This window comes from Penaeus chinensis, chromosome 25, assembly GCF_019202785.1.
Source record: "Penaeus chinensis breed Huanghai No. 1 chromosome 25, ASM1920278v2, whole genome shotgun sequence".
Classification (NCBI taxonomy): domain Eukaryota; kingdom Metazoa; phylum Arthropoda; class Malacostraca; order Decapoda; family Penaeidae; genus Penaeus; species Penaeus chinensis.
The window spans coordinates 13,664,869-13,674,126 of NC_061843.1; positions in this window are offsets into that span (position 1 = coordinate 13,664,869).

A 9,258-nucleotide genomic window follows, 5' to 3' on the forward strand; every position below is an offset into this window, starting at 1 on the left:
TGTACCACCATTAAAAGAGCGCGGGAAGGTTGATAGGAAGTTGAAAGAGGTCAAAGAGAGAGGGGAATTTTGAGGGGAATAAGGCTGAAATAAATGAATATATAGAGAGAGGAGAGAATAGACAAAAGGGAAAGAGAAAAGTACCAGAAGAAGAATGATAGAGAGAGTAAGGTCAGGAGGAGCGATTGTGTATATATGCGTATGTGTGAGGGTTCCTGTGTGTGTGCGTCAGAGAGAGCATGAACGTGTGTGTGTGTGTAAGTAAATGTATTTCAGCAGCGAGAGAGAAAAGATAGATAGAAAAAGCAGTAACAGAAAAAAAGAAAGAAAGGAAGGAATGACGAAGCAGAGAGGGAGGATAGGAGGGAAGTCGAAGAGAAGAGAGACGACGAAGGAGGAAGGAGGAGGAAGAGGAATGGGGAGGGCGTGGAAATCATTTAGTAGCCTAGGCAGCTCTGTCCCGGTCGTTCTCTGTTTTTAATAGTCTACCCCCTCGCTGCAGTCCGGGTTATTAATGCTTTTGTTTTTTGGGGAAAGGTCTAGTATCAGACGACCTTTAATGACTATGACTTCAACAATTTAATTAAGCTTCCTAGTTTTATGAAACTCATATTTTTTTTTCTTTATTTTTTTTTTCTTGCTCGCTTCTCTTTAGATTCTCCTATCCCTTTGTCCCCTTCCTTTCTTCTCCTCTACCTCCTATTCCTCCCTTCGTTTCTACCTCCTCCTCCTCCTCCTCATCCTCCTAATTTATCCTCCTTCACCTCTATCCTCTTTATACTTTAAACTCCTCCCCCTCTCCTCCTCCTCTTTATCTCCCTCTTCCTCCCTTTCTTCTTCACACTCTTCTTCCTCTTCTTCCCTCCTTCTTCTTACACCATTCTCTTTCTCCTTTTCTTAACTCCGCTTCTTAAGTCCTTCTCCTGCTCTAAGTTCCTTCAGATGAGAGAAGCTTATGGTCCTGTCCTGCTGCTAAATGCCACAATGACTTTTCGAGAGAAATTTTGAACCAAAGAAACGCCCTAATAGCCTTGAAGAGGTCAGAAGGGGGGGGGGGGGGTGGAGAGGGAGGGGAAAGTGAGTGTGTGTGTGCGGGGGGGGGGGGGGGGGTTGTTGTTTGGGGAGATTGGGTGTTGTTGAAGATGGAAGAAGGAAAGAAAACGAGGAGAGAATAGAGAGAGAAAGAAAGGGATCAGTGTATAGATAGCAAGATAGATCAATAGATAGATAGATAGGGTGAGGAAGAGAGAGAGAGAGAGAGAGAGAGAGAGAGACAGACAGACAGACAGACAGACAGACAGACAGACAGACAGACAGACAGACAGACAGACAGACAGACAGACAGTCAGACAGACAGATAGACAAAGGGATTCCAGACAGACAGAAAGAATACGAGTAAATCAATAGAAAAACAAAATATAAGAGAACGGGAAAGGGAAAGATATACACAAAAGTAAAAAAAAAAAAAAAAAAAAAATGAAATCGCAGAGATGCAGACAGACCGACACAAAGAGCGACAGTGCGGGGAAAAGGAAGAGAATGCAATAGGTACTTTGCTGTTTTATTCGGCCTTATTGCAATGTTTACCGATGTAGCTTGTTAGGTGAAGAATTGAAGCTCAGGGAACTGGTGAGGCTTTCGTGGCGGGAGAGAAAGAGGAGGAGAGAGGGAACAGAAGAGAACTGGCATGAATTTGAAGTATTCCTAGTATCTTTATAATCCTATTTTTACTTTTTTCTTCTTCTTCTTTCTCTCTTCTTTCATTTCTTAGTTTCTTTTCCCCTATCTTTTATTTTATGTTCCTTCCTTCTTCTCTTCCTCTTACTGGTTCTCTCTTTTTTTCTCTCTCTCTTCCCCCCCCCTCTCTCGTGCTCTCCTTCCCTTTTCTCTACCTCTTCTTTCAATTTTCTTCATTCTTTGCCTCTTATCTCCACTTTCCTCCACCTCTTCCTTTTTCCTCCTTCTCTGTCTCTTCTTTCATTCTGTCTCCTCGTTCTCCTTCCCCCCTTCCACTTTGCTCTGCGTCTTCCTTCTCTACCTCCTCCTTCATCCTTCTTTTCTGCCTTCTCCTTCATCCTTCCTCTCCTTCCCACATCCTCTCCTCCTCGTTCTGCTCTTTCCTCTTCCTTTCATCTTTTTCTCCTTCTACCTTCCGCCACCTTGCCCACCAACCCTCCATCTCCTCTCCCTCCCTCCCTCTACTTGCTTGCTCTCCTTCCCTCCACCTCTTCTCCTTCCCTTTCTCTACCTCCTCTCTCTCCCTTCACCCCCTCTCCCTCTCTCCACCTCCTCCTCTCCCTCCATCCCTCTCTCCCTCACCTCCTTCTCTCCCTCCACCCCCTCTCCCTCCCTCCCTCCACCTTCTTCCCTCCCTTCACCCCCCCTCCCTCTCTCATCTCCTTCTCTCCCTTCACCCCCCCTCCCTCTCTCACCTCCTTCTCTCCCTCCACCCCCTCTCCCTCCCTCCCTCCACCTTCTTCCCTCCCTTCACCCCCCCTCCCTCTCTCACCTCCTTCTCTCCCTTCACCCCTCTCTCCCTCCCTCCCTCCACCTCCTTCTCTCCCTTCACCCCCCTCTCCCTCCCTCCCTAAACCTCCTCCTATCCCTCCCTCTCTCCCTCATCCTCCCACTATTTTCTCCACCTACCATTACCACTATCTATCTCCCCCCCCCCCCATCTCTCTTTTAAATATATGCATCTCCTTCGAATAACGAGGACTGTGGCGCTGGCGGGATTGGGGGGGGGGGGGGGAGGAGAATTGGAGGAAAATGGGGAGATGGAGAAAAGGGAAGGAAGAGAAGGGGAGGGAGAAAGGTAAAGGGATAGGAGGAGAAAATGAGGGAGAAAATGAGATGAGAAGGAAGATTGGAAAAGGGAAAGGAGGGTTTGTGTAGGGGGGGAGGGAGGAGGAGGAGGAGGAAGCGAGAGAGAAGGGGAGGAGAGGGGGAAAGGAGATTAAAAAAAGAAAGGGGGGGGGAAAAAAGAAAAGGAGAAGAGGGTTAGGAAGAGAAAGGAAGAGGAACGGAACAAAAAAGCGAAGAGAAGGAAAGCAAAAGGGGAAAGAGAGAAGGAAGGAAAGGGAGAGAAGAAGAAAGAGGGAAACATGAAAATGAGAACAAAAAATAGAGGGAAAGAGAGAGAGAGAGAGAGAGAGAGAGAGAGAGAGAGAGAGAGAGAGAGATAGAGAGAGAGAGAGAGAGAGAGAGAGAGAGAGAGAGGGGGGGGGAGGGAGAGAGAGGGAGGGAGGGAGCATTAGGGAATGGAATGGGAGAAAAGAGAGGGAAAGAGACAGAGAGAGAGGGAGAGGGACTTCTGCGATAAAATATTAACCATCGGCAATAAATTTCCAGGCGGCGGCGACAAAAACGTGTCACGCCATTTAACATTAGTTCGTCTGATCCAATTTCCACCGCTCCTCTGACTGCTCATCACTCAGCCGGACCCGTGCTTGGTGCGTGCGTGCGTGAGTGCGTGCGTGCGTGCGTGCTGGTGTGCGTGCGGGTTTGTGTGTGTGTGTGTGTGTGTGTGTGTGTGTGGTTGTGTGTGTGTGTGTGTGCGTGTGTGTGTGTTATATAGTACGTGTGTTCGAGAGAGTGTGTGAGTTAGAGAGCGGATGTGGTTCCTTGAGTAAAGTTTTGTGGACGTGTTACTTAGGTGAGGTTATAAAATGTCTGCATAGTCGTGTGTGTGTGTGTGTGTCAGTGAGAAGGTGTAATCTAATGTGAGTGTGTGTATTTGGAGGTATGGGCGTATCTGTCATGCTGTTTGTGAACACATGTCGTTAGGTGTGTGTAAATAATGCAAAGTACATAATTAATGATAAGGGATGTAACATTGAAACCTTGTTTACATAACTTGCCTTTAAACTAGATTTTTGCTTGTCATTGCAGTTTTCAACATATCTCACATTAAACACATAATGTTTCAAGCACTTTTTTTTTTGTTTTCAATCGACGAGTAGCATGAAATAAAATGAAATATAAAGAATGGAAAATAAATCTGGTCTGTGTGTGTAATAACCAGACCCCCCCCCCCCCCCGCCTCTCCTAATCCTCATTTCCCTTCTTGCTCGCTATATTTCCCCTCTTCGTATCTCTCTTCCCCCTCCCCCTTCCTTTCCTCCTTCTTCCCCCTCCTCCCCATTTTCCTTCTCCATGTTTCCCCATTCCCCTTCCTTCCCCTGTCCTCAGAGTCTCCTCCTTTTCCTCACCCTTTTCCCCCACTCACTTCCCATACCTCTCCTTCCCCTTCTTCTCCTTTTTTTTCTATCTCCGCTTTCTCCTATAGTCATCTCTCTTTTTCCTTTTTTAACTCTTACTTCCCCTTCCTCTTTAACCCATCCTCTCCTCGAGCTCACTACTTCCATACCTACAATTCCCTCTCCTCCCCAATTCCCCTCTTTATTCAGTCCTCTGACTCTTCTCCTTTATTTTCCCCATATTTCTATTCCATCTTCCTCCCTCCTTTCCTTTCTCCGTCTTTCAACACCTCTACTTCCCCCTTCTCCTTTCCCTCATTCATTTAGCTCTCTCTTCTCCCCTCTCTCCTATTACGTTCCCTTTCCTCCATTATCTCCTCCACTCCCTTCTTCCCAGATGCATCGTTTTCTTCCTCTCCTTCCTCTTTCCCTCCATCGCTTTCTCCCTATCCTCTCTAACACTCTTCTTATCTTTCCCCCCCATCCCCGCCTTTCTCTCCTATCCCCCCTCCCCCCCCATCTCCCACTCATCCACATCTCTCTCCCTTCCGCAATACTCTCTCATATCTCCTCCCTCTCCCCTCCCTTCCTTCCCCACCCATTCCCTTCTCACCCATCCCCCTTAACTCCCCCCCCCCCCGCATTCTCCGTCCTCTCCCCCCTCCCCCTCTCTTCCATCCCTCACCTTCTCTCCCCTCCCCCACATCTTCCCCTTCTTTCCGTTCTCCCTCCTCTCCCCCTCCCCTCCCTCACATCTCCCCCTTCTTTCCGTTCTCCCTCCCCTCCCCCTCCCTCTCCCCCCTCCCCCTCCCCCTCTCCTCCCTTGCTGGTTCTTATGACAACTCCAGATAAACACTCCAGAGTTAATGACACATGCAAGCAGATGACTCTCCAGAATACAAAAACAACTGAAGGTGCTCATTTCAGAAAGGGTTTTCTTGAGAGAGACACGTTTTTGCTTTATTGTGTGTTTGTTTGTCTTTGTTGCATATTTATCTTTGATTGTTTTTTGTCTTTGTTTTTTTTTTTTTTCATTTTGTATGTCTCTTTGCATCTGCTTTGTGTTTTGTATTTTCATTCCTTTATGTTTATTTTAATGTGTTTTATGGTTGATTATTAGGTTTGTTTTTGCCTCTGCATTTTTGTTCGGCATTTTTCTTCATGTTTTTCCCATTCTTTGCATTTACCTTGATTTGTTTTCTTTTGTTTTTTGTTTTTTCTCAAGGTACATATAGCCAGGTAGCTCCACTTCCACTTGGCCTGCTGAACCTAAAATGAAATGGACTTTTTCCCAATAGTATTCTGACGGCTGTTAATGGTAAGAAACTCTTCGTTATCATAAATAAAAAAGGGGATTATTGTTTTACTTCAGGTAATCATAATCATACAAATATTTATGTATCGAGTTATATCTGATACCTTACACGCACTCTCATTGGAGGTACGTGATGACGTCATTATCCCCGCCCCTGTTTTTGACCTGGTCCATCTGTGCGATATTTGACGGTGTTTTTTCAGTGCATTTTCTTTGAAAAGGTCCAGCAATAACAATGATAGAAAAATAAACGAATTCGAAACCAAGGGAAACAGTAGAAATAAATAAATAAATAAATGAAAAATACATTTGCAATAAATAAGGGTAAAGAGGCTTAGGTCGGAAGTTGCCAACTAGGATTTTCATCAAGACGGAGCGGGACTACCTGTTTTCCTATTTATGTTCTTAACTTAAGTTTACTTGCCATTATTTTGTATTTGTTTGTTTAATGGCGTTTTTTGTTGTTGTTGTTTCCGTTTATGTTACGCTTTTCTTTGTGTTCGTTTTCTTCGTCTTTTCTAGTTTCAAACCGTTTTTTACGATGTGTTTGTTATTCGTGTTTGTCTTTGTCTCTCACCTTATGCTTTTTTGTAAGTATTTGTGTTCATGTAGCTTTATGTGTATTTATTTCCACATGACTGTATGTGTGTCTGTGTGCGCGTCCAGGCTAACGAGTGTTTATAGGATGTATACGAGCATATCTGTGCGTTTATGTGCACCTCCCTGTGTACATTTACCCATGAACGGAAATACAATACATGGTCCCCCTTTACCCCCCCCCCCTACATGCCTGCACATCACGCTCTTCAATTCGTGTCCAAAACCACCTAATTACCGCCATAAATCTTGTGGATATCGAGTGGTTAGAGCAATTTGTTTAAACTCTAATAGGGTTCGTGTCGACCAGAGGAATCTATTTTATATCTAAGTCCTCATGCTCCTCCCCCTCCACCTCCTCCTCCTCCTCCTCCTCTTCCTCCTCCTCCTCCTCCTCCTCCTCCTCCTCCTCCTCCTCCTCCTCCTCCTCCTCCTCCCTCACTCCCTCACTCCCTCTCTCCCTCCCTCCCTCCCTCCCTCCCTCCCTCCCTCCCTCCCTCCCTCCCTCCCTCTTTCCCTCCCTCCCTCCCTCTTCCTCCTCCTCCTCTTCCTCCTCCTCCTCCTTCTTCTTTTTCTTTACCTCCTTCTTCTTCTTCTCCTCCTCCTCCTCCTCCTCCTCCTCTCTACTTTCACCTCCTACGGCCATTTTTCTCATTCTCTCATTCTTTCTGTTTTCTTTTTCTTCTTTTCTCTTTGTAAAACACATGCATTCACGTAAAGGCGTATGAATATGTGTTTATATATGTACATACACACATATAATCGTGTGTGTGTGTGTGTGTGTATGTATATACACATCCATATATATATACACACACATACATATATATACACACACAAAAATATATATATATATATATATATATATATATATATATATATATAATGTGTGTGTGTATATATATATATATATATATATATATATATATATGTGTGTGTGTGTGTGTGCGTGTGTGTGTGTGTCAATTTAAACACACACACACACACACACACACACACACACACACACACACACACACACACACACATATATATATATATATATATATATATATATATATATATATATATATATATATATATATGTATATATGTACATATATACACATATGTATATATAAACATATATATATACATATATAAATATGTATATACATATATATACCTACAAATACATTCATACACACATATGTATATGTGTGTATGTATGTATATATATGTATATATGTGTATATATATGTATGTATCTGTGTATGAATAAATACATTGTATGTATATATGTATGTATGTATATGTATGTATGTCTATATATGTGTGAATATATATATATATATATATATATATATATATATATATATATATATATACATATATATATATATATATATATATACATATATATATATATATATATATATATATATATATATATATATATATATGTATATATATATGTATATATGTGTGTGTGTGTGTGTGTGTGTGTGTGTGTGTGTGTGTGTGTGTATTACTATATATCTGACTGCCGCGATGGTCCAGTGGTTACAGCATTGGTCTCCGACCCTATAAATGAATGAATAAATAAAAATATATGTGTGTGTGTATGTTACCACAACGCAAGCTGAAATGGCAAGACCGCTTCAAGCCACAGGATTCCCATCAGATCAGAGCTCGAGAGTAATTTTCTGTGTCTAACAGAGTGCTCTCCAGACCACGAGCAGTCTCCATGAATGCTTCTGAAATATTGCAAATGCTATCAGGATAAACGTATATCAAGCCACGCTATACCTTTTGAATGATACGATCGCATATTTGAATCCTTATGCATGATCTTGCTGGTAGTCAAGCAAGATCAGCTTGTGATAAGTAAAGTGTGCACATAGACCTCCGGACCCTCTAGCAAGTCACTGGCTAACTTTATAATTCCTCAAAAGTCTGACAACTGTACATGTATATCAGTATAACATTGACACTAGACTTGAAGAGAACACAGTAATGTTATACATTACAATGGAGAATATAAGATCAATCTTGCACAGGTATGCCATATGATTCGTGTGGGTTGTGAAATGAAGTGAGTTATGACAATGAAGTGAGTTGTGAGTGCCACGTTGTGATGCCAGTGCATACGTATTGTGATGACATTATTATCGTACGTAGTTAGTGATAATTATGTGATTATATATTATACACTGTCTTTTGTGTGATATGTTCCCCCATGTGAAATATAGAACATTATGTTTAGTTTATATTATGTGTAGCATATCACCTATATGAAAGAGTGAGAATCTCTGTATGTTATAGAGTACAACATTTTAGTTTGTCTCTGTAGTCACACGTCTGGCAGTAGACAGTCGCAGACGGAGCCTGGCGTGTGGGGCAGAGGAACAGGAAGAGTTCCGTATTTATTTTGTCAGAGCTGATCTCCAATGAACCTACTTTAGTTTTCATCGGTGTTTTCTTCACCCTCAACCATCATGGAGAAACACCAAGCAATCGTAGAAGACGAACATGGCGCAGTGATCCAGCAAATTCAGTTCTGACGCCTGTTATTGTTGCCTGCCCACTCTAGTGCCTTCATGAAGGAGTGGCAGACCAAGGCTGAGGACTGCGACCGTCGTGCCGCAGTACGGGCCAAGGACGTGAAGACCCGCTATGACAAGCGTGCCCACTCCCTTTCCAAGTTAGAGATTGGGGCGCAGGTGCGAATCCAGGATCCCACATCCAAGCGTTGGGATAAGGTCGGCACAGTCATGGGTATTGGCAAATCTCGTGATTATCACATCAGGCTGCCAAGTGGCCGTATACTGTGGCGCAATCGACGTTTCTTGCGCCCTACACAGCTCAAAATTGGAAACTCGACAGATTTGGAAGACGGCGCACCAGGATCTTCCGCCCCATCTATGCCTGTTGAACCTCGACGTTCGGAACGTCTCAAGTTGAAGTCCGTTCAAGACTCTCGCTAGTGAACGTAAAGGGGGGAGGGAGATGTGGGTTGTGAAATGAAGTGAGTTATGACAATGAAGTGAGTTGTGAGTGCCACGTTGTGATGCCAGTGCATACGTATTGTGATGACATTATTATCGTACGTAGTTAGTGATAATTATGTGATTATATATTATACACTGTCTTTTGTGTGATATGTTC